The following is a 27668-nucleotide window of genomic DNA, read 5'->3' as shown; positions in this document are numbered from 1 at the left end:
TACCATTTTAAAGCTGGCACCATTTTAAGAGCCTCATGTTTTGTGAAATAACAGAGGATGTAAGGCCCATTACTCTATATTTGTAATATTGTAAAGAGGTAAGTGGAAGCCAGTGGAACATTTTGTAAATCTCGAGTCACCCCAAACCGCCGCGTGGACGATAAATGCGTTGGGCTCTCCAACAGGATATCCCCTTAGACTCGCTCGCCACAGCCGTGATGAGAATAACAGAGAGAGCATTATTTTTCCTCAACAGTTCGGGAAGGTGATAAAGGGCTCTCAAATCCTCTCACAGGGTGTAGTGGTACACACGCATTAATTCACATCCACAAAATCCTCTGTTGCCTTACCAAAGACTTTTCTCTCATTTTTCCCAAGTTTAAACTATTTGTGAACGTTTTCTGTAGCGTTAAGCGAGTTGTGTATTTAACATCCAATAAAGCCTGGAACCTCAGACCTTAAACTTTCCCAAAACCAGAATTTCATTAACATTCAGACCCGCTCATAACTTTTATGAGTACAGCCTCACGTCAACAATAGTTCAGTTTCTATGTGATGTTTTTTTTTATGTAATTTATAAATTAATTGTTGGAATTCTATTTTAGTTTGGGACAGGACAATGTTTAATCTAAGATAACCCAAGTTATAGATCTCATTCCTGTGGGATTTTATCTGTTTTTTTCCTCATTTACAAAGCTCCTTGGAGCAGGAAGTTGTTCTTAATCTTAAGTATCGGCACTTTCAAATATTTGTTTTCTTTGCATTATTATTGCACTGATCTCATTTTACTGGCGCGTGTAGCACAAATACACCTTTACATTTCAAGTCTGATGTAAAAACCCTCATAAACGATAATTTTACCTGTGGGATGTGAGATTGTTTTTCCCTCTTGGCAGGGCCGCATATGAAATATTTGGCAAACCATCTGCTAAAATTATTACTAGACGTGGCTTCCTTTGAAAAAGTGCCTGTTGCACAAAACTGTGTTTGTCAGCCGACTCTTTGCTCATTCGGTGAATGTATTTTCCTGTCATCTGTTCAGTTAGGAATATTATGAATGTTTTAACTGTTTACCGTTAAGCATACAATCTTAACCATGACGGAAATACTTTACCAGACCCAGCATTCAACTGGTAGCCTAATGACAAAATGGTCACTTTGGTGTGTTGACATTTGGACTCTTGGTCTCGGACTAGAAAACTCATATTATATTTCAAGAGAAAATAGCACAAAATTGCCAGCTGACTTATTTGTTAACATCACTGATGTGATAAGATACAAAACTTCTGGCTTTAAATGCAGTCAATAACTTGTTTCTTATTTGATTTCTTTTGTTACTGTTGTACCAGGTTAGAAATGAATGTGGGATTGTGTGAAAATGGCCCCAACAAATTCAAGATATGATTGGAAAAAAGTACTAATACAAGATCTTGTTTTTTATATTATAAAATCATATCTAAAAACAAACGGTGCTAAATTGCATTAAAAGTGGTTCTTGGCTCGTAATCATAGAGGAACCATTTTTAGTGCTATATGGCACCTACAGTAAGCACCTATGAAGAACCATACGGGGGTCATATAGCACCACTATACCACCACATATGGTTCTACATAGCACAATATGGTTCTACACAGGTGCTACACATGGTACTTCATCGGTGCTAAATGGCACTTAAAATGGTTCCTCTATGATTACGAGTCAAGAACCACTTTTAGTACTATTTAGCACCATTTGTTTTTAGAGTGATACACATGTTTTACATTAACATTTTTGACTGAATTTTACACAAGTTTTTGATCTATTTCAACATTGACAATATTTAGAAACAAATCCATATCATTTCCTAAGTATTTGTTTACTCAAAAAAGCCAAAGGTAAATCCTACACATAAATTTTGTCTTGTCCTGGGGCCTCATTTATAAACGTTGCGTACGCACAAAAGAAGGCGTACGCCACTCTCTACGCAATACTTGTTATTTATAAAAAGCAAACTTGACGGGAAAATGTGCTGTCCGTCACGCAAGCTCTGACCCAGGCGTACGCACAAAACCGGGTGAAATGAGAAATGGCGACACCGTCGGCAGATGGAAGAAACACGTGAAAGTGAAAATGACAACACTGCCTCTCATAAATAACATGAAGACTTCATAAAGCAAGTCTCACAATTAACAGTCTACACGAAAAACCGTTTGATCGATCAGCAGTGAAAAAAAATAAATACATCGAAAATTACAACAGAAATTCAAATGAACACATATTTGATAAAAGAAAAGTGAAATATGTTCTGCAATAATATTGGCATGTTGTGCAATTCATCCTCATAAAGAATATAGTTAACAGAACGAAAACTGATATTCTCGTCAATGTGTCCGTCTGGCGGAGCAGATATAGATGCAATTACATAGACAGATAGATAGATAATTAAGGAGATATATAGATAGATAAATAGATAGATGTATTAATTGTCCACTGGGGAAAGTTGTTTTCATAGTAAACCATATCTTCATAATCTACGGAATTATGGTATTCATGCATATGCCTTTAGTGTGTTTTATTTTTGATAAAACAATGTATGGCGTATGTCTCAACCATTCAGAAAGCAACAAGAAATTACATTTGCGCTGATCAATGTCCCATTTCCACGTTGTTTTATTACCGACATCTGTAGCTTGTCAGATGCAATTAAATGGATGGAAATAAAATGCCCCATCACAATGCGTAATGCCCACACTGTGCCCTCCAAACAACATTTTTCTCCTCTTTTCCACCTCGCCAACGATAACTTCCAGTGTTTCCCATACATTGATTTATTTGTGGTGGCCCACCACAGAATCAACACTGGCCCCCACAAATAGAATTTTCATGATTCCCATTTACATTTTTATTTCACCATTTAAAACAGCTTAATATGCTTTAAAATATAATTTAATATATAATACAGATCAAATAAAGATACAGATCAAAGAGTAAAAGTGAAACATATTTCAGGTGCCAACACTAGATCAAACTCAAACACAACATGATGACGTCACATATATGCTAATAAGCGGGTGACGTCATCACCACCACAGTCTCCTCAAAATCCTGTGGGAAACACTGACTTCTACTTCACATTGAGTGAAGTTACGTTTTTTTGATTTCCTCTCTGTGTTTGCCATGATTTCGCATTCAATGCATATTAAATGTGGGCGTTTCACGGACTATTTATGGGCAACTACGGGCGTGTCATGAAGCCGCAAAAGCTGCGCTACATTTAGAATTGATTGTGATTTATTAAGGGAAAAATGCGTAGGATGTGCGTGAGCATGGTTTTATAAATCCGAATATTTCTGTGCGTACGCGCGTCCTATGTTTCATATATATATATATATATATATATATATATATATATATATATATATATATATAAAATGAAAGCTTTTTATCTTTTGATTTTATATGTATATATTTATCAAAAGATAAAAAGCATTTCATATTCACTTACTAATTACTCTTTAGTTGTTCTTTGGATTAAGTCAAAATCTTTGTTTTTAGTGCAATGGTGTACAACTTACAATATTATTTTTGTTCATAATCTACTGAAGCTCTGTGTCCAGCTCTAAAATATTATATTAACTTGTTCTTCTCTATAAAACGATTTCCAAAAAATTACATTTTAAAATATTTTAAGTTATTAAAGATCAGGAAAAGTCATGGAAAGTCACAAAAGCTTCGAATGTATTTTTGTTTCAAATATTATTGTACAGTACATCCTAAACATTTTTTCACATTTTTGTTCTGAACAGTAGCCTGACAATGAAAGTTAATATGCCCTGGAAGGCCAAAATATGATATATTTTATTATAATATGCAATAATGTAATAAATTTTATGATGAACATCTTTTACACGTGGGTCAGTTTTAATAAGTTAAAAAAATCAGATCCGAGCAGAAATTTTAATTTGCATAATTAAACATTTTTATAACGTTTGCGGGTCAGGACTGAATTTGTTAATAAAGTGCTAACAATTTCTCAACACCGACTTAAACACTTCCTCTCTCTTTATCCACAAAAACACCGCGTTAATGACAGCGTGTGTGATAATCACTCGATGTGCAAAGACTCAGATAAAGAGAAACAGGAAGATGAAACAATGTGTCATTTCCAGAATAGGGAAGTTCATTTGCCACAATGGTATTAATACAGTTACTTGGAGAAAAGTTGGAACAATCACTGCGGTTTTTCTAATCGAAGATATTCGAAAACAAAACAACATAAAACATGCATATTTTCAGAAAGGGCTTACCAATGTGTGACATACAGGAAATCAATCCATGCATTGTTAATATATGCATGTATACTTTACCACTCCACATAACAGAAAAACATGGTCTCTCTTCATCGTTACCTGATGCTTTTGTAATTTAGAGAAGTGACAACCACGTTCACACAGTAAGAAACCAAAGTGTATGTACACATAGGCAGCTGGCTACTCTAAAATGAGGGGTTTCAGTTCTGTTTTAAGACACCTCCAATAAGTTGCAACATCTTTGGCCGGCCGTTGAAATGTTTAGATCATATCGTATGAATTGCAACACTGAAATGCAAACCGCAATTAGTGTGTACTCGAGATGTGTCATTGTAGTCTGGGCAAGATCTAGTGGTCTGTTTTGCAAAACGAGAAGTTCTTTGTTTTAAAGCCATTTTATATGTTCATCGAAATGTGTTGTTCATGTGAACCAAACGTTGCCACACTCAGTTTCCCATAAATGCATATAATTCATCAGTTTCTCTTCTACATTAGAGTTATTAACACCTGAGACTCACATCACTGTGATTTATATAGACAAAAAGACGCACAAGGCTGTGCTGGAGTGTTCATAAATAACGTTTTGGGTTATGTAGGCCTCGGAGTGGCCTGAGACAGGTGTATGATTATAAACTGATCCAAACACAATATCTAATGGCATATACTTTGCAAGATTAATATGTATTCATATACAATTTCATTTGTATGTTTTAGTACAATCTGCTTTCGCCCCAATGACATTGGATTTTGGGGTGAGGCTTATTCTTGTTCTTTTTGTACGATTCACATAATACAAATTCATACAAAATCACCACCAACTCATAAAATAGTTTAGATTAACATCAATACTTTGCTTGGTCATTATCAATTTATGCATCATAAGTTTATATAGTCAAACGAACTATTAGTTATGAATGTATGTGACACGACCCCCTACCTCCCTGTTACCTTTTGCAGGTATGTGACGTGGCTGTTCTTGATTGGCTGTTTCATAACGTAGCGATGGTGACACCTGAGCTGTATAAATAGCAAAAAAATGTCTGGTTAGTTAAGTTTTGACATGAGTGACCTACTTATGTCGTAAAATTAATCAAGATATAGCCTATTGCATTTACTTTTTAATAGATGTTTTACAAATAGAATCATAAGTTTATAAGCATATAAAATATACACGTTTACATTACATATTTGTATCATATTTTATCTATATTGCTATAGGTATATGAGTGTAAACGTTTAAAACTGTTTATGACTAACCAGTGAGGAGGACAGAAAGACGCGTGGCTCCAAAACGACGAGCATTTGAAAATAACGCGCCACACGTGTCACTCACCGCCTCAGTGAGTTCACTGAGGGAGAAACAAATAAACAAACACAGATTCCGTCGTCTGAATAACAAATTCCTCCGTGTTTATCCAGAACAGACTCGACTTCACTCTGTGCTCGCGCATTACTACTACTTCTTCAAGTTTAATGGCGTTTGGCAAACCAAACTTAAATGGTGCATTCTGCTCGCACGTTACGCTAGCTTTGTTCGACTTCAGCGCTGCGCAGACTAATCGGCATATGACATCACAGTCTCGCGAGAGCGGTTCTGTAGGTGTGGTGTGCTATTAAAGGAATATCGCGGTAATATGATGTCATGCGTCGAACATTCTGCGCAGTGCTATGTGAAGTCGAAGACATTTTTATAAAATACGTTTAAATTCAATAGAAAAAAATCTTAATTGTGAAATGCTCTGTCTGACTTTTACCTCACCGCTCCAAAAAACACAAAATATATTATATTTTTGTAATGTTGTTTTTTCGTGTGTTTAGAAATTAATAAACCTGCCCAATTTGTTTCACGTGACATTTTAATAATGACCAAGTTTAGCATGGCTTTAATGTTGTGTTTTTTTTTTCAACAAAATTAACATGGCAACAAAGTTCAAAGTACAATACACCTTAACATTACATTATAAGGAACAGGTGCATACGACAAGTATAAAATAAATAAATAAATAAAACAAGTAAACAAAACGAAATCTAGACTGTCATATTCTTTAATTATGGAAAAAATATAATAAGAAAATTTTAGTGGCATTCTTGTTTTTCATAATAGTAAGGGCTTTGGTAAAGGGAACAAAATCATTACAAAATGCATGAAGTAACTTTTATGTATTTTGATTTGTGTATATGTAACATTTTCCCAACATGAGTATATTACTAACCAAGTACTCATCAGTATTATAGTCCTAAATCAGTCCATATGTAATGTTCTGTAAGAAAAAACTTTTCTGGTGAAAAAGGCATTTTCTGGTGAAGACAGTCATAAATATCCAGTCATAGTTTGCTTTAGTGTTGTGTAGGTGTGAGTAAATATACTGTGTAATGTAGGCCTATGTCGTTCTTTGTTTGCTTTCTAATAATATTTATACTATTTTAACTACCAGGCACGTGCACACATAGACATCAAAGGGGGCTTGAGCACCTGCCCTTTTTATTCCTGGAGAGAAAGTGCCCTTTTTTTCTGGGGTGCTTTAAAAAAAAAAAGATCTTTATTCATATAACAACTGATGTCTGTCTGTTTCTTGTGTTTTTTACTTGTTGCTTATTTTAATTTAACATGAATTCATTCAGGAATAATTTAAATGAAATTTAAACTCTTAAATAGAAAAATAGCGCTATTTGTGGCACACAAACGGTTAACAGATGAGTCCCGCCTCCAAAATGCACATCGCTAATATAATTGGCTTTACCTTTCCTAAGTCCCGCCTCGATGACTTACTGCGCTTTATGATTGGTTTGTCCACACTCGTGCTGCATCATTCGCGCTTCAAGCGCCAAAGCTCAGCCTGCCCTGAACGAGACGCGATCATGTGCATGATTATGCAGGCAGGCTATCGGTAAGTGTTTGAGGATGAAAGCATTCTTATATTAACAGTTTTATGCGCAAAATATGGGACACGTTGTTACACATATTGATTCAGGGACATTGTTTTCCATGGCAATCCCATATTAAGCTGAAGAGTTGCAAACTTGTAACAATGTAGTGTAGTTTAAACAGACTGCTCAGAAAATAATAAGGCACAAACAATAAAATAATTGCTAACTACAGTAGTAAGCTTTTTTGTTTGCGTTTTTTGTAATGTCTGTTAAATAAGTATAATGTGTTATAGTGGAGTGCTGGAGTAGATTGGGAAGAAATCTGATGGTTCAGTATTTTACTTGCCCAGTCTGAATTTTCACCGACATCACAAAAAAGTAAAATATAAAATACAAATAAAATAGGCCTAATCTATATTTGTTGTTTCTGACATGTGTAACCCTCATAAATATGAAACCTAAGATTAAAGGTGCCATAGGATGTGTTGTCATAGTATGTTAAATTGTTCTTTGACAATTACATAGAAGGTATGTTGCTTTATTAAGTGCAAAAATTATCCAGAAACGTTTTTACATGTCTATTTACAACCCTAGAATTTGTCATTTTAATTAAATGGTCTATTTCTGCCCTATTTGAAAGGGTCATGAATAATAATGTTGAGCTCTGCTCTGATTGCTCTGCTCTGAGGCTCATGCCAGAAGCTCACATTAGTAAACAGACCTTATATTTTGAGCCCTTATCAGACAAAAATACATTTTGAGTAACAACTAACAACTTATCAGCTAAACGCTAGCATATGATATAGCATTTATTGGCATGTAGCGCTAACTCAGCAGTCACAACTTTGTTTTTAGCATTTTAACAAATTTGTAATTAATTTGTAATTTAATGTTTTCAAAACATGCACATTGTGTAATGGCTTCCTTTGCTGCTCTATAAACCTAGACTACTAAGGAGACCATGGTGTCTGTGTGAACTGATTATTTTGTAGACATATTTTGAAAATTAAACAATTGTGTGAGTTTGAGGAAGATAAAATTAATTAACGTTTTTAATAATTAAAAAAAAAAAGGAAGTCAGAATTGCGTTTATATATATACTTTTGTTTAAAAAAAAGAAAAAAATATACATAATTATGAGAAGTGCCCTTTATTTCACTTGAGCCCCTGCCCCTCAAAATGTCTGTGCACGTCCCTGTTAACTACAATAACTGATAAATTATGGTATGTAGGCCTATCATCTTCTGACCGCAGTATGTAAGTGTAATGCAATAATTTTATAAAGGTGAACGATTGTGGAATAATCTGAAACATTTGGACTTTAATGATGGGAGAAGCACAAAATCTTTCATCGCGAGGGGTCATGAGTATCGGACTCTCATTGTTAGTATATTCCCAGCATTACCACTCATTACTGTAGGAGTGCAGTGATTTATACATGCGGCTGGGATTATGTACAATGCCTAATGTGCTTATGATTTAAACCGCTCTGGAGAACAGTGGTCTGTATATGAATTCATATTTACACAGCTTGAAATGCACTTCCTCATAATGTCTGATTTTTTTCTTCATGTGCCTGTAGCTCGGTGATAGAACGCTGAACGGAGAACGCGTTTCAATAGACATACGTGTAGTTAAGGAACGTTTAACACGATGAGGGATGGAAATCGCTGGAGGTTTCTCCTCTCAGGGCTTCTGCAATGCATTTATCAAAGTCTCTGTGCAAGGGCTCATTTGTAGCACAGCTGTTTCTATATATGATGTGTTGAATCCCTCAATCAGAAGAAAGGCCAGGACAACTTGTGTCTAAAGGCCCTGAAAGGTCCATCCAGGGAAGGTATAGCATTACACAATCGCTATGTATTCTTACCTTCACATGTGTATGAAGCAGCTGTTAAAGGAGAACAAAAAGTGCAAAATCTGTCATCGTTTACACCCAAATGTTCTCCCAAACCTGAAATATATTTGACAAAATTAGACGTTTTGAAGATATCTGAAGAAAGCCTGTTGTGACCATGTGCTGTCAAAGTACAAGATGCCTATAAAAGCAATATTAAAGGTGCAGTGTGTAATTTTTAGAAGGATCTCTTGATAGAAATGCTAAGTAATGTACAAAACTATATGATCAGGGGTGTATAAAGACCTTTTTATAATGAACTGTTATGTTTTTTATTACCTAAGAATGAGACGTTTTTATCTACATACACTGTAAAAAATAAATTGTTGGCTCAATGAATTATTTTTTAGTAACTAGTTCCACAGAAATTTTACGTTCACTCAATTTCTGTCTCCAAAGTGTTACCTGGATTGATGTTTTTTAGTTGGCCCAAACTTGACTCAAATATAAAAAAGTATGTTTGCTCAACTAGCTTTATAGTTCATTCAACTAAAATGTTTTAATCAGTTGAATCTTAAAAAACTTACAGCAAATACTCTGTCAATTAAAATGTAAGTATTCACTCAATGTTTTGTGTGTTACTTCAATTAATATTTATTATTTGGGATTTTTTTATAACATTTTAAAATTATTTATCAAATAATTTATGCTGGTGTTGTTAACAAAATAATTAACTTCACATGAAACGTCACATGAAAACAAAAGCTTTTTATTCACTTATTCACTTATCATACAGACTGAACATACAGAATTAAGTCTTATCTAAATAGAGGGCATTAAACAGTCCAAAAAGCACTCCAAAGTCAGTCAAAACATCTCCAGGGCCATTTGGGAGACTTGCTTCAGCCCTCTGGTCTGCCTCCACATCATCACCGCTCTGGTTTGATAAACAGAGGAATATAAACACACACACATACATAAATAACATGTTTAATATAATAAAGCTTGATTGTGAAATACTTTATTCCCTAAAATAACGTTAACGTTAGGCCAAATTTCCCTCAGACATCACACATAATTAAACACTATTGGGTGGTTTTCTCGGACAGGGCTTTTCACTGACTAAAATAACTTACTGACATCTCTTAACATATGAGTAACGTCCTATTGTTTTGTCTCAAAATGCACGCCAGTATTGTATTTTATAAGGTTTGTTTGTAAAAATGTCCCAATTATAATAAAGACCCGAGTTCTAAACCCTGTCCGGTAAACCACCTATACCCAGGCTGTCTTTACTAAAATAGCTCTACTTTACTTTGGACACATAACATAACACACTTTTAAATATATCTTTACAAAAATATCATTACAAAAACGTCGAGTATTTGCGTCTTTGCCGATTAATATATTCTAAAATTAACATTTACAACCACTTACCTGACGTGAACTTGAGGAAACGGCTGATGACGATGACTTGTGTCCTGTGAATCAGTAAGTGATTCCTGCTATTGCGTGCGGATTGATCTCAGATGAAATGACCTGTGATACAGATCCTTCCGAATTAAGAGATTTTAAATTAAAAACTCACGCACATACTGTACATACACACGCGCGCGCGAGTGGGTCGCGCGCACGCGCGCGCGCACACGGGTACACACACGGGTATATTTAGAAGTTTTATCTAAGATTGTTATGATATTGGGACTATTTCTCCATCCGCTCCTTCAGCTCTGAAGTTCAAATTCGCATGCTGTCCGGTTATAACAAATGTAAAAGATATGAAACATCACTCAACAGCGATATCAATTAAGTGCAATCCTAAAATATGATTTAAAACATAACCCTTTCATTGTTAAGTATGAGAAATTTAAATGAATTAAATCACGTTTAAACGCCACAGAGCCAGCAGTCGTTTTCTGATGCGCTTGCCGAGGCGAGGCTGCGCTGGGCGGGGTGTGAGCGCTTAAGCGCCGGTGATTTTCTGGAGGTCTTCTGGAGCTCATCTCCGTCCGAAAGTGTCCGAGCAAACTTTTAAATAGACGCTATCTTTATTAACCGACCGCATATTTAAACTTTAAGCACACACATTCACGCCTGAACAACTCTTACAATTACATTTTATGACCAAATAACAGTAATATTTTGAGCATTTTGTTGTCAGGAAAAATAGCTGTCATAAGTCCACATATTTACCTGATTTGTCTTAATTAGTTCAGTCAACACTAGCCATTCTGAATGTTGACTGGATTTGAAAATAACCATTCATTTAATGTTTTAAACACAGATTTATCTAGACTTAAAATAATATGTCTTCTCAACTAGCTCAAACAAAAAAATTGGTTTAACTTATATATTTTTGCCCGTCCAACATTTCATTAATTGGATTTTTTACAGTGTACACCGAGGGTCCCCTTACATGGAAGTCACCATTTTGTGCCGCCATGTTTCTACAGAAGCCCTCAACGGACAAACTTTTTTTCTACTAAGTTTTCGTCAATTACATGTTTTTCCAGTGGCAGGTACCATAGCTTCTCTATGCATTTCAAAACGAGGGGTGAGCAGTGGCTGCAATTTGCAACCTCACCACTGGATGCCGCTAAAATTTACACACTGCACCTTTAAAGTCACCCGTATGACTCTTGCACTATGATAAAATTTTTGTGAAGAGCAGAAAATCTTCACCTCCATGATACAACAAATAAAATATATATTTAAAAATATATATATTTGATCTCATATAATTTATTGGAATAAAAAAAAATCTAATCTATATTTTTTAATCTAATTAGCAGAATAAATTTAAAATATTACATAATAAGGACTGCTGAAGGAAAAAGTCAACACAATCTCATGGCAATGTAAACTTATTTTACGAGGTGCCTAATTCGTATGACCACATTTGTACAATTTGCTTTCGTCTCTGTGGCAGTGGGGTTAGGGCCGGGTTTTATTATTGATTTTTTTTTTATAATAATCATAATAGTTGATTCACTTCATACAAATTAGCCAACTTGTAAAATGCATATGAATTCTCCAGAGATCAGGCTGGAAAAAATATAAGAAGGAAGAAACCTTTTAAAATATTTAAAACTCTCAAATCTGACAGTCCCATCGCATTGTGCTTTTATTTTGTAAAAGTCTGAAAATCCGGTTGAATTGATGTTTTTGTGTTTTAGTGAAGCCAAACAGTTTTAAGATAGCATCTTTTAAAGATGTAGACGTATTTTCAGGAAGAGAGATTTGGCAGATGCACAAGTAACTCAATTCAATAGCGCCTGACTATTAAAGCTCAATAAAGGCTGGAATCTCCATCGAGTGCTTTTTTCATATCTGCCAATCGAATGTCACAGTTCCTTCTTGAAGACTTTTTATCCTGGCCACACAAAAAAGTTTCTCATCTTTAACACCCATCATAATGATCTGTACACATAACCTCATTTACTTGATGAATTATTGATTATGCTATCAGATGTGTTTAGTACTTTTGAGCAGTGTTGTAGTCGAGTCCGAGTCAAGATGGAGACCAAAGGTCAAGTGTCGAGTCCGAGTCAATCCAGCTTTATCTGGACTAAGTCTTGTCACTCGATCTTTGGTCTTGGTTTGACTCGGATTCAAGTTAGACTTTACAAAACGTGGGGAGGTCTGCACGTGTGACGTGTTTGCATGCATGTAATAGAAGTTATAAATGGGCTGTGAATATCGTTTCACTGAGAACACAAAGGCCGCTAAAAGAACGTCAGTTATGTGCAGACTTGAAAAAAATCATAAAACCGGTGGAAAGCGTATTTGTCATCTTTATTATGTCTTTGTTGAACTACATTGAATGCAAATCATCCCTGACTTGAAGCTGCATTTCCTGCGACACGATGGCCTCTAGTGGAATTCCTGCGATTGACACAGACATCTCAATGGCTTCCCTTTGAGCTGCAACTCTGCCAAGCACAGCTGGCTATGACATTAACACCAGGCCATGACTGACAGAAACCTTGGCCTCGGGCCGGGGCCCTCGGGGGCCACCGCAGTACATTCGCCTCTCTTCTCGGCCCGTTGATTTACCGTCCTCAGTGGCTGTGCGTTGATCCATTTCCCCTTTCAGTTTGCTCACAGGGCACCCCAACAAAACGTCCCCCAGCAATATATTTGCTTTATGATTTCCTGAGGAGCCCGTGAAGGAAAACAAGCCCGGCTCCCCTGCACCTGTTCCAGTTAATGCGCGGCCCGGTCCGGGGCGCTGCTCGGCCTCTTTCTTGCCCCTGCGGCTGGGGATTTGAAAGGGCCCGGTGTGTCGCTGTGGATCTCTCGTTTACTCGTTCCGGCCCGAGCAGCGGGTGGACGGGACAGATAGCGCTCGCCGGTCCGCGTGTGTCCGTTTAATGTGTCGGTGAGACGGAGGCCCGGTCCGAGTCCCGCTGTGTGTGCAGGATTAACATGTGTGCTAGGTGTTTGTGTAAGGTAACGCACGGCGTGGCCGACATTCATAAAGCGGTTTACAGACGTCCTGCAGATGTGAATGTGCTAAGGTGTGTGAGAAAGACCCGTGGTTCATTTTATCAAAGATTCTTTTCAGAGTTCAGATTTATAAGACCACCAACATTACACTCTTAAAAGTAAAAATCTTTACAGCGATGATGTAATAGAAGAACCATTTTTGGTTCCTCAAATAACCAGTCAAAAGGTTATTTTTTAAATAATCTAAAGAACCTTTTATCACTACAAGTATAGCCTTTTTGAAACAGAAAGTATTTTTGGATGTTAAAGGTTTTTTTCTCTATAGTCTATGGCATCATGAAGCACATTTTTTAAAGAATGTACTTCATTACACTAATCAAGTCTGAACATTCAAAACAAAAAAATATATAATTTAATTTGTGCAAATATCTTATACTGTTTTAACGACTGGATACTGAAAGAAGAATTATCGTTAACATTAAAAATTCATTTTATTCCCTGGTCTTTTAACCAACTCATGACAAAACAGGCTTCAAAAACATATTTTTAAAAAATAGATGCAATGCATATTTTTAAATCAGAGATAACCCTAAAAATGCTTGGAAAGTGTAAAACAACTTTAACATAAAACTAACATTTGAGAGAAATACATTTAAGAGCAACAATTTTAATAAAATTCTAAAAACAATGATAGATAATCTAAGCTTAAATGTATCAAATTAGTGGCTTATTAAAATTATTATCTTAATGTTTTTATCTCATAGCGACATTTATTCCAGTTGGACCACCAGACTTTTGCTACTAATTTACATTAGGCTGTTTGGATGCTGGTATAAACTTTTGCCTCTGATATCATGTTCAAAAATAAAAATTTTGATTAAAATTAAATGTAACACAGCCAGGCTTTTTATTAAATATGCACTTTAGTAGTTTCTTTTGTCCTGCACCTGCCAGAAGGTGGGATGTGCACACAATTACTTGTTTAACATATTTTGATAAAATAGCATTTTTCATTAGTTGCACCACCTGACACAAAAATTCACCAGTCAACCCATTACATTGAAGTTGCTGTTTAAATCAGTATTAAACCTAAAATCTTGGCCATAAGGATCACTTGGGGTCCTCTGGATGATGTAATATCATGTTTACTATTTATGCTTGTTAACTTATTAATTAAAGGCCCATGATTGTGGTTGTACCACCCTGACATTTAAACACATCAGTAGGCCTATTGTTGGACAGAAGGTTTTTAATTATCCCAACAGCTATATATTTGTGAAATGGGATTTATTTATAAGGTTTTGAAAATAAAACAATGCCCATCTATAATTTAAATGAAAATTGCAATAGTTGTCTTATACTGTAATTTGTACAGATAGTTGCCCCACCTGCCATTTTAGAAGTTTGACCAAAACCAAAATTAGTATTTACTATTAAAAATGTTTTTAAACTTTATAGGTTTTATAGAAAAAAGTGACACATTTCATAAATGTTTCAAGTAATTTTTAAAGGAAATAATGTCCCTGGACACAAAAAATTGCATGTTACGTCATTGACCATATGGGTCAATAACAAATATGGCTGTGATAAGCAAATATATTATAAGAATCTAGTTTTAGCAGTCTAGTCTTTGTATTTGTTGGTTTCATATTTAAATTACAAAAGATAAATGACTTTAACCCCCTATCTGTTGTTGTCTTAATTTGGCCACAATTTTTCTCTATTTTTCATCAAATGGAATGATTTTTGGTGACAAATCTTATATTTATACATATTTTAAGAAAATGCATTGAATTTTTACAAAACTCAACAATATACTATGGGCAAATTTACTACCCTTTCATGTTGTTAGTGTCCAAAAAAGACCACTAAATTAACCTGCTGTAAAACTGTATCAGCTGAATATTTTTTTCAATGTTTTGCATAAATCTGTTAATCAGCCTCAACCCCGAAATTAAGCTCTGTTTTTTGCGCAGCCCTACTAAAGGGTTAATAGTACCACATGGCGATCAACAGTAAAAATTACAAATTTGACCTCTTTGCAAAAGGAAAAACCACCAACAATCCAGAAAGCATGATAATAAGGTGTCATGGCCCTGCAATCAAAAATCATCATTATAATGGAAGTCAATGGGGCAAAAATGGCCACGAACAATAAATGAGGGAGAAAAAATAAAATCTGATGCTGCATAAAAACTAAAAATTCATCAAAGCCAATGTTTTTACTAATCTTTTACATGCCCAAGGTAAAAAAAAATCCAGTCCACAATCACTTTTTTATATTGAAAATCAGTCATTTGTTCCCCCCCAAATCAGATCACTTATGAACTTTGTAATTAAAGAGTTAAAATCATGGAATATTTGTAAACATTTGGTAGTTTTGATCAGTACTGAGGTTGATTAGCAGATTTATGGAAAAAAAATCTTATAAATTTTTACAGCCGTTTAATTTAGTGGCCTTTTTGGCCACTAACAACACGAAAGGGTAGTGAATTTAAAGAATGCACATGGGTTAAAATGTAAAATAAAAATGCAGATCTATACACACACACACATAGTATATATTGAATGTGTTGCTCTGGACAACACTGCTTATCTTCTGTTCTCCATGTGTTTTTGTTGCATAAGTGGAATCCAATGTGATGACCTTGAACTGGTGCCGTTTTCCATTCATGAGTGTTGGATGTTAATAGATGATTGTGTTCTGTCATGACCTCATGTCGCTCTTTAACCTTCACTGCAAAAGGAAAAACCATAAAGAAGCCCTGACCACGATCTGAGGAAGAGATTCAATTCAGTCCGGCCACAGTCTCTCATTTCACATTCATTGTCTTACCGTCTGGACAGCTGAAATACAGACAGACCCGAGAGCGGTACGTTAACCCTCACCGTTGTTAACTTTAAATACACCACGTTCTGTCCACGAGCAGCTAAAGCATTTACAATAGTTCTGTTCTTATTCACCATATTGTTCTTCAATCAATTTATCCGCTTCTGTTCCCTCAACAGTGGGACAAACCGAAAACACACCGTCTATCTTTCTTAATAGCTTCCAAAGGAGATTTTCCACAACTAGAAATGTGAGAATGTCAATTACAGGCCTAATTTGAGAGTAATCTCACTTAGCTAATACAGCCCGGGAGGATCTCCAAAGATTCCTCATGACGTTGTTTATTTCGCTCAGGGTTTTGGGCTCCAGCTTGGCAGATCTCATCAGTAGCGCGCATTTGAAAGCTGTCGACGGATTTTGGCCCAACTCTATACTTTCCCTTGGAACGGACCCAGCGGTAAATGGAAGCTATTAGGTCAGGAAGAGAGGTGAATTCACAGAATTATGGGAGGAAGTTGCATGTGGCCCAATCTGTTATTGCTGTCACATGCTGAAGTATCTGACTCTCTGACAGAGCCAATCTCTTTTAAATGAGGGGGATATTTATGATGGGATTGTGATGGCAGGTATAAAAGTCTTTCTTTCATTACTCAGAGACATTAAGTAAATACAATGCTATACTAACAGTGTGGATACATCATTCAAAAGCATTCAGAAATGCCACTTACTAAAACAACCATATCATTTCCACATACATTCAGCTGGTGGAAATTACATGTAAACATCTTTGCAGAAAAATAACAGCAGATTTCAATAACATGCAACTTTAAAATGTTTCACTTGTTTTTTCATGAATATTGCTTTAACCCTTGTATTGTGTTCGATTTTTGTGACAATTTTGATGGAGCGGGTAAATTGACCCGCATTGGATTCAATGCAATTCCTTAAATATCACATTATGAAAAACAAGAAGGAATTAGGTATGAACTGGACCATTTTAGTGTCAGTCTTTGTCACACATTACAAACACTTAAAATTAAAAAGTATGATTTAAAAAAATGCATTTAACCATAATTTTTAACATGTTTGTTTTAACAAATGTTGCACAAAAACTTTAAATTTTAATTCAACATGTTTTTTTTAACATGCCTATGAACAATTTAATATTGCTGTGAAATTAAATGAAGCTTTTCTTTTCCTAAATAGGCTCATCTTTTGTTCTTGAGGCTCATTGTACAAATTCAAGAAATCACTGTTGACATGATGTGCACACATCAAGCATGTGCTTTCTGACTTCTTGCATTTTAAACAAATGATGCTTATTTTGGTGTCATGTTTTGTGGGGCACATCTGGCATCACCTGTATTCCCCTCTGGATTTACTGTGGGTCTGAATTCATCTGCTTTACATAGTATTTCATATACATTGAAAATAGAAATGATAGTTCACATTTACTTTTCTGTGTCTGAGGAAGTCTTTATCAGTACTGAAAAGCTCACTTTTCCCTTTCCAGGGTAGTAAAACACCAACATATACGCAATAAATGTATTTAATTTCTGTCTATACAGTTGCCTTGGAATAAACAAATATGAGTCAAATTGACCCGCGAACATCAAAATCGTAACAAAAATCATTATTTGTTCTAAAAAAAAAAAACCCCACTTCAAAACACATCAGTGTATCCTCACTTTGCATGCATGGCCCTAAATGAGAAAAAGTGACAAAATGTCTGGAAGAAAACGGTAACTTAAGTAGTATTTCATATACATTGTAAATAGAAATGATAGCTCACTTTTACCATCTGTGTCTGTAAAAGTCTTTTTCAGTACTCAAAAGAGTGAGGAGAAGCATTTTTACCCCATTTCAGGATAGTAAAACACAAATATAGCAACAAACACTAAAAATATGTATTTAATTTAGGTCTATAAAGTTGCTTTGGAATAAAACAAAATTGACCCGCGAACCTCAAAATCGTTACAAAATTATTTTGGTACACTTCAAAACATATCAGCATGTCCAAACTTTGCATGCATGTTCACAGAATGAAAAAGTCACAACTTTTCAAGCATAAAATCATAGGTTAACTGGTTTATCCGACAGCTTAAAAATAAAATGGGTCAAGTTGACCCGGAACATAATATGAGGGTTAATAATATTGCAAAAAATCATATTTTTTCCCATCCTGTTTGTTTTTAAGTGATCAGTCTCGCTCAGAAAATCTTTCAGTTGAAAGCCTTATGTAAACCTTCAATCCCTCGAGCTCCTTATTGGCATCCTGAAAAACATCCTGTTAATTGTCTTGCCATTGTGTAAATAATCAAGTTGCAATGAAAGTTGTGTTTCTCTGTCTATGCACTTGAATGCAACATTAACTTACGAAGAAGTGGTTTTAAGGAGGAGTTAAAATGCTTCTGCAAAACAAAAACAACCCTCATACTGTAATATATTTGTACTTCACGTCATGTGTTGAACAGGGTGTGAACCAACAAATCCCAGAATCATTAATCTTACCTTGAGCGAATCAGCGTGAACACTCACATGTGTGTTCATTTAAAAGCCAAAGAATTTAAAGGTAATAAAGACAGAAGGCGACTTTTTTTCACAGATTTTGGCCTCATTAATAAAATAGGTGCTTATGAAAACATAAAATAAAAGCAACCACCCAGACGCAGTGATTGCTGCTTCCTCAACCTTTCCACTTCATTGATGGTGATGGGAGTTAAAACAAGGCACGTAATGGAGACCCTGCGGACCCCGGGGACTAATTATGGTCACGTGACTTCCTCTTGGGCTTCCATGAAAATAACTCCATCACAATGGTCTGTGATATTAATATCAGCTTTGGGAAAGTCAGTCTCCGCTCAGGAGGAGGGATTCGCTTGAACAAACTCAAGAATGCCCAACATCTGACAGAAAGAGAGAGAGATGAGGAAACCCTTGTGTGCTGCCAAGAGAAGTGGAACCACAAACTGTGGAGAAGCGCTTGAAACAATTGGTGAGGATATAGAAAGACAGAAATTAATTATTTCTTTATAATAATAATATCAGATATTAACAATGATTATAAATCAATACAGAATTTGTTTTAATCAAAACATTTAAAATCTATTGAAATGTTTCTCTGCTTAGATCACATTTTCCAATGAATTTAAATGAAAAGATGTACCGTACAGTCGGCACGCACCACCGCTTTAATAGCCATTAAAAGACACAGGTGGTTAAAAATAAAAGATTCATAATTTGTGCTTTTTTTTTAAAAGCCTCAGTTCTCATATGAAACTGTCTTGCTGTCAGTTTGTGGGCTGAAGGGTAATAATCTAACAGCTGTATTTCACCAATGAAACTTCTGCACTTTTATAAAAAACAGGCCTTGTGCTTTGTTCAATACCTGTTGAAATAATCCCTTCACCCTTATGTCAGATCTCGGTTCAGAAACACATCCACAGACGCCTGCACTCTTGTATAAATCCTCACTTTGGAGGGTTCAATGGTTCGCTGTATATTCATATCCATCTTTCTTCAACTACAGCTCAGGAATTTATGAGACAGTTCAGCGCGCTTTATTTCTCATTTCTTATATAGCGTATTAAAAACTGTAAAATTGATTCGACATGTCTTTTAAGGGCCATAATGAAAATAACTTTTGAGGTTTCATTGTTGTAGGCACTCGAGTGAAGTCTGGATTTAAGCAGATGTGTGGAGTCTTAGGATCTGGAACTCCTGAATGGGAAATGTTAAACAAATCTTTACAGATTCAGTATCTAGAGATGATTATGTAGTACTACTCATCATTCAAACATTGAAGTGGGATCTAATCCTCCCCAACCACAATTTAAACCGTATGACATAAACACTTTTCATTTATTCTTGTCACTTCATTTTAATTGGACTGGATTGTGGGATTTTAGCTGGTGTAAATGACATACAGATTATAAGACCTGCTCCCAGTCAAAACAACGTTTTGGACTCATTAAGGTTTTTAAAACACAGGTCTTGTAGAGTTACTTACACCAACACAATCTCACAGGAATTTGCACAGATTTTGGTCAATTCATAGGAATTTGTATGATCTCATTTGCCCTTGTGACATTAGGGTTAGGGCTTTATCACTGCTTTTCTCTACATCATGCTTCTTAATCCTTGAGGGCCAGGATTGGGAAGCACAGATCTAGATACATTTATATGAATTGGCCACCAAAAGTAAAATACAAACAAATTCCTGTGAGAGATCAGGTTGCTTTCATCCAGAGAAATTGATAAGATTAAACTACACATATAAACGCTGTTGTTACTATAAAAGTTACTGTATGCACACTGTAAAAAATTAGCTGTAATTATGCAGCTGGTTGCCAGTAACTTACTGTAGAAGAAAAAGACTAAAAATGTTTCATGTTTATTTAACTTTGAACAAACTGTTGCCAGTAAATAACATTAATGTAAAATCTACAATAAATTAATTACAGTGCAGCTGTTTCCCAGTAACTTACTGTAGATTTAAATTGATGTTATTTTCTTGCAACAGTTTGCTCAAAGTTAAATGAACATTAAACATTAACAAGTCTATGTTTTTACAGAATAAAACTGTAAAATAACAGCCTGACACCTGACTTAAATTTTTTATCTATCACAACAAACTATATATCATTGGAAAGGTCTAAGCCTCTAGAATACATGTTTCAACAATGTTTTATAAAATATATTATGTAGGGAGAGTAATTTCTTTATTTATGAAAAGAGTGTGCCTCAAAACATTTATATACTGCTTAATGTCACTGTCCCGCCAGTGGGACGCCTTTACTTCAGTGTTTTGTATGTGAATTCTTATTCAATCCTGACAAACTATATATTGTTTGAAAGCTCTAAAAGCGGTGTTTTCTTTTATCATCACCAAAGGAATGACATGGTGAGAGCCTTTTTCTAAAATGCCACGAGTCCACAGGTGGGCCCACTTTGTTGTTATATATTTGTTTCACTAATACCCTAAAATCTTGACAAACTGTATATCAGTGGAAAGCTCTAAGAGTTTAGTTTTCATATTTCATCACATTTTGAGATATTTATGACGTAGTAAGAGTCAGTTTCTAAAAAGTCACAGGAACACAGGTAGGCCAAATTAGTTTTTACATATTTACTGTATAACACTAAGCCCCTACTAAACCTAAATCATTCACTGGAAAGCTCTCAGAAGATAGTTTTCATATTTCAAGGTCATCTGATGATGATATAAATAATGTAGTGACAGTTTTTTGTTACATGACACCCCCCATAGGAATACATATTAATTATGATTTATTCATAACACTATATCCTATTATAAATCTTCAAAAATGTTAACACACTATGAATCATTGGAAAGCTCTAAGAAGTAGTTTTCATAGTTTAAAACCATTTTGCATTATAAAGAATGCAGTGGCAGTAATTTATTAATTTGTGACAAGAGTATGCAGCAAAACATTGACACCTAGCGGCTGTTGTTGGTAAAACCACTAAAAGTGTGACACAAACCTTATTTTTTGTGATTTTAACTTTACTTGAGACTTATGGCTTCATGTTTTTATTATTACTTTTGTGAAACATTTACATTTTTATAATTTTATTTATAAAATGACTATGTTATTGCATTGTTTTTATTTCTTAAATAAAAAAATCTTTTTATTTTTTAAATGTAATACTTTCACCTCCAAACACTTCTGTGAAAAACCTTAAATTGTCATCTTTAAAACAAGACCAAGAGGAGGCTTCTACTGTAGACCAAAATATCTCCGAGTAATATTAATTTGAATGTGTACATCACAGTTTCACCCCCCACTCAAAAGGGATTTGTGCTCTGCACTATCCAACCACAGCACTGCCAATTAGTGCAGAGATCAACTCATTTGCATTTAAAGGGACAGACCCAAAAACTGCACTTTTTTGCTCACACCCTAAAGTGTCAATTTTACCATACTGTAATAAATTATCTGTGGGGTATTTTAAGCTAAAACTTCACATATTTACTCTGGGGACACAAAGATTTCTTTGACATCTTAAACAAGTCTTGTGAAATGTCCCCTTTAATGTTCATATAATTTTAAACAACATGTTGCCAGTAAATAACACAAGTTTAAATCTACAGTAAGTTGATGGCAAACAGCTGCTAGTAATACTGTCATTTCTACAGAAATTATTTACAGTGTAGCTTTCTTCTATAGACGATGGCAGCGGTAACAACATAAACAAACAGCTTTTGTAGCCCAAACTCAACTTCTGATCTTAATCAATAACAACCGAGTCCCTCTAGAATAGAATATTTCTGATAACAAGCACAATAAATAACACCTAAAGTACTAGGGCATATCTTATCAACCACTACACTGAGCTAACCTTTCTGTGTAAATGAATGTAAACAATGTTAGTTACAGATCCTTAAATTCTTGCCTGACCACCAAACCTCTTCAGTGGTTCAGTGATGTTTATTTTCAACAAGGTATTTGTGTTCAAGAGTTTCAGTTTATCCCCTAGCCAGGCGAAAAACAAACACAAAGCGCAAGTTAACCTCGGGCCAGGCGTGTGCATCCAATGAAACGTCTATATTGAAAATATTTTCTACAGTGGACTACTATAATGCAATGTTTTTTTTAAATAAAAAAGTTGACTTTATTGATATTAACGATTCATGATGCATGCTATGCCAAAGAAAAACTGTTTGCCTTTGTAATTCCCAAAAGAAAAACAGATGTAAAAAGCACTATGAAATTAAAATGTTTCAATTTTTAAGCACCATGACTGCAACCATCTGTTTTCCCCAGCGAAAATCACATGACTTCACATGAGATCTATAACCTCAGTAAATACAGTCAATCCACAGGGATTTCCATCATCTTGTCTATCAAAATTATATTTGGGAGTGTCCTGTGCCAAACAGTGACCTGCGTCTGTCATCAGAGATTTATCAGTAAACACAGACGTAAATCAGTTCAGACTCCCTCTTATTATTACAGCGTTACGTTGTGGCTGGATTGAAACCGGTTAACCACAGGATGTAGCTGGTAAACTTTCCCAGCTTATTTGGCCATTGACTTTTAAGATGCAAGAAAAATGATGGACATTCCTTTGAGTTGGACGGTTCGGATGGCCGGCGCCTCTCAAAGTCGTGTCGTCAACTTGACTGTACTGATGGGATCGAGTCTGTAAGCCATTCAGCAAAACCAGCGTTAATGCTCAAACCATCCACACAGGTTGTGACCCCGAATGTCTGTTTTAAGATCGTTCCCTCTACGGTTTGGCCATTCGTAGCTGCTTTTACAGAGAAACCTTGCAAACTGTCATTCGGTACGTCTAAGTTACAAGAGACATTCTCACAACATTCAAATTGTGATCCGTAAGAAACGACAACTTTATTGCACTCGTAAAAACGTCGCAATTGCCCCGAAGCATGCTGTATTTCCACCGAACAATTTAAAGCGACTTAGATCGTCTTCAGACCCAATAGAGACAGATGAGATTGGCAGTGTTAACGTGCTCTTTATATTTTAAAGCTGAGGGTTTTTCCTGCGAGTCTCTACGGGCAGGAGCAGTAGGGAAAAGCAACTCCGTTCAAATATTTGTCAACCCCCATTAGAAACATTTAATAGTAATAAAATTTATGGCTGGACTTTCTGCGGGATACTGCCACAGAGAAGCATCATTGTGGAAATGATCATAAATGCTACCAGTGTTCGCCATGTTTTGAATTATTATCAGAACATAAAACCAAGCTTGAGGGAGTTTCTCTCCAAGGCCGATGTTAAGAAATCACCCTTCAATTCTGCCTCGAAATACGGTAAATCCTCACTTCGTATGCATCAACCTGATGGGAAAAGGAGACATTAGTGAAATTGGTGAAGGGTGTGATGTTTACATTGAATATACACACATATACCCCTCCTTCAAACATTTACACCATGAATAATTCCTCAAAAGGGATGATGGGAATAGACAGAACGGTGCAGTAAATCAGATGTCTTTCTGCAGGAAGTTCAATGATGGCAGCAGGAGGTTCCTCAGGAATCCACGGAAGCAGAACTTCCAATATTGAGTTCCCATATGGCAGAGTGCAATAGTTAGTATCTGGAGACAACTAAAAAAGAAGTGATGTCAAATGTCAGGCTTGCCAAAATCATTCCAGAGCTTGAAATATGTTATTATTCAATACTGTTTACAATAATGGACGTTAAAAGACAATTTGTTTCTTCAGAAAAAAAATATTTTATTCTTCTGAAAATATTTACTAGTATGGTAAATATACTTTGACATAATCATGACAATGGACAATATTCAGGACAGAATGACGTGCTGAAGCTGGCTGACCATCGATCTAGTGACCCCATAAAGTTTTTTTGCTTTTAATATGACTATAGCTGCGTTTTCATTGCAGACTTGCGCAAAACTTTAACGTTATTTACTAAATGTCGACAAAATATTATTGTGAAATGACGTTTCCATTTATTGATGAAATGCGACTTAAACATAGTTTTTCCTCTGGCGATAAGGCATTCCAAACATCATATTGACTGATGTTGGTAGGTTAACTAATATCCCATCCACCGCACTTGCCATTGTTTTTAACCAAAGGAGACATACAGTAAGAGTATTATCCAAACATTAATGCAAAGGAAAGCCCCATACGCTGCGTTCACACAAAACTCGAATAGGGCATCTGGCGCAAATGATTTGAATGTTAAAGGATTAGTCCATTTCTTAAAAAAAAATCCAGATAATTTACTCCCCACCATGTCATCCAAAATGTCAATGTCTTACTTTGTTCAGTCGAGAAGAAATTATGTTTTTTGAGGAAAACATTCCAGGATTTTTCTCATTTCAAAGAACTCTAAACAATCCCAAACGAGGCATAAGGGTTTTATCTAGCGAAACGATTGTCATTTTTGACAAGAAAAATAAAAAATATGCACTTTTAAACCACAACTTCTTGTCTATCTCCGGTCCTGTGACATGCCAGCGCGACCTCACGTAATTACGTAATGCCGTGGAAAGGTGACGTGTTACATATATGAAACGCACATTTGCGGACCATTTTAAATAATAAACTGACACAAAGACATTCATTAGTATCATTCCACATACAACAACGTCAGAACGGTCCTCTTTCTCCACACTTATAAACACTGGAGCGTAGTTTCGCATACATCATCAGTGACCTCTTGACATGATGAAGTATTGCGTGAGGTCGTGCTGGCACGTCACATGACCAGAGATATACAAGAAGTTGTGGTTTAAAAGTGCATATTTTGTATTTTTCTTGTCAAAAATCGCGTCGCGTTAACCAATCAGGAGCTTGCTCTTGTACTGACGTGATAACAGTCCCAGAAGCCCCACCCATGACGCGAATTTCCACGTGAATATCTCGAATGACTAGAATTTCACACACGAATGATGTTTAAGTGTCCAACTACATTTGGTGTGAATCCAGCATTATACTTTGTGAGCAGACATGCATTAAGGTGTTTCTGGGAGGTTTTATTCAAATAATAATTGTGACTCACATACATCAATTGACCTGAAAATGCAACGGTTTCCATTTCAGTTTTGCAAAATCCACCTTTTCCGAAGTGGCAAACACTTCTTGTGAGCATAAAAACTTTTTTTTTGCGATATATGGGAGGTTGTGCAAAATGTATGTGTTTTCACTGGCCGTATTTCCAATTTGCAATGTTAATTTGCACAATTTAAAGGGTAATGGAAACGCAGCTTTTCTTAGCCATCAGTATATTGATAAAACAGTGTGCTCCAAAACATTGACAACATTGCATTTAAAAGATATAAATATTCAAAACAATTGACTATTTTCACCAAATACAGATTTTTATGGCATCATCCTCCCTATTAACATCTCATCAGCTTTTAAAGGAACAGTATGTAAGAAATGTATCTCAATTAATCATAAAATGGCCCTGATATGTCACTAGACATTAAGAAATCATTAAGTGGAGTTGCAGCCCTCAACTGATGTTTATGTTGTCATTTTGTGTATTGGCCCCCAGTTGGGTGATTGCAGTACCAGTTTTAGCCACAAGTTTTGTTATTGCAATACCAGTTTTGGCCACAATCCTACATACTGTTCCTTTAACTAGTAGCCTAAATAGAATAACTTTTAAGTTAACGCAAACAAATACACAAAGCAAGCCATTTTGTATTTTTCTTTGGAGAATCATGCACCAATAAATCTTAGTATGAGGTGGCGAGTTCGTATAAACTCGTACGATGTAACAAAAACGTTCTGTTATTATAAAAAACATTGACGATAACCCCGCCCCTAAACCTAAAAGCAAATGGTAAATTTTTTCGTACAAAATCATACAAATTAGTCACCTCGTAAAATACGTACAAATTGCCATGACACGGTGTTGATTCCATTACTTCAAACTTTGTGTAACATTATAAAACAACTTACTCATTTCATGGGCTTGCGTTCAAAGTGTAAACGTTTCATTAGACGGCGTGGAGTCACACATTATAAAGTTATTGAAACAGCGCTCAGTGTGCTGTGAATCTGATAATATGGGAGAAAGGAGGACTGGGGATCGCAGCCCAAATGAAAAATAGGCCAAGCAGGAGTTGTAAAAGTCTTGCGATGAATTAGTTTGTATTCTTCTCTTTTTCTCTTTTTTTTCATTCGGAGACAAGGAAAAATTCTGGGTGTTTTCTCTCGGATGTGCAGCTTTGTCCATTTAAAACCTCAAGCTGTGCATGCATAGAATCAGATGATAATTTAAAGCTCTTTTGAGTCCTGCGCAGGTCCCTAATGGAAATCTCTCAAGCTGCCTAACAGCGAGTCTGCGAGGTCACAAAGGAAACGCAACAAAAAACAACACAAAACATCCGCAGTCCAGTTGCGGTGGTAACATCAATCAGCTCACATCAGTGCAGAGGAAATGTTGTTAAACTCATTATTGTTTCATTATAGTTAAGAAGTCATTCAACAGATAATCACAAACTCTCTCATGGGTGCACAGATAAGTGCCTGTTATTTATGTATACAGATGCATGTCAAATTCTTTCTATAAAGCCAAGTATCAGTTTCACTATGCATAACATAGCTTTTTAAATAAATGTGAAAACACTAATAATACTCTTGAACTGTTAAAAAAACTACATATCCCATAATTCTCAGCAACATACAGGGCTAAAGAGGAAGATCCCTATAGTTTGGCAAATTCTGCATTCAGACACAATAAACCCATTAATAATGATCAGCTATACTAAAAGAAGTGAGTGTTGTGAGCAAAGTGTGCAATACGCCATCTATCATCTCAGAGAAACACAATATAACCTGTGCAATATATATGCCAATAAATCTGCACACATACTTATTTGTATTTGGCACATACAACAATCTTTCCTTCTGAAAAGGGGAGA

At 35.6% G+C, this 27668-nt stretch overlaps 1 long non-coding RNA gene across 1 annotated transcript in view; it reads right to left on the bottom strand.

Annotated features, from left to right (window-relative positions):
- LOC135738526 (uncharacterized) overlaps positions 1–5627 on the bottom strand; it is a 42209-nt gene extending 36582 nt beyond the window's left edge. Inside the window, exons 1-2 of the long non-coding RNA XR_010528712.1 lie at positions 5548–5627; positions 5228–5307 (exon numbers count right to left, since the gene is read on the bottom strand). This is a non-coding gene — a long non-coding RNA (uncharacterized lncRNA). The remainder of the gene's footprint in view (positions 1–5227; positions 5308–5547) is intronic.
- Positions 5628–27668: the final 22041 nt, after the last annotated feature.

The sequence above is a fragment of the Paramisgurnus dabryanus genome, chromosome 12, assembly GCF_030506205.2.
Source record: "Paramisgurnus dabryanus chromosome 12, PD_genome_1.1, whole genome shotgun sequence".
NCBI classification, from domain to species: domain Eukaryota; kingdom Metazoa; phylum Chordata; class Actinopteri; order Cypriniformes; family Cobitidae; genus Paramisgurnus; species Paramisgurnus dabryanus.
Note: the sequence above shows the minus strand (reverse complement) of the source record. Positions and strands in the feature narration are given on the sequence as shown.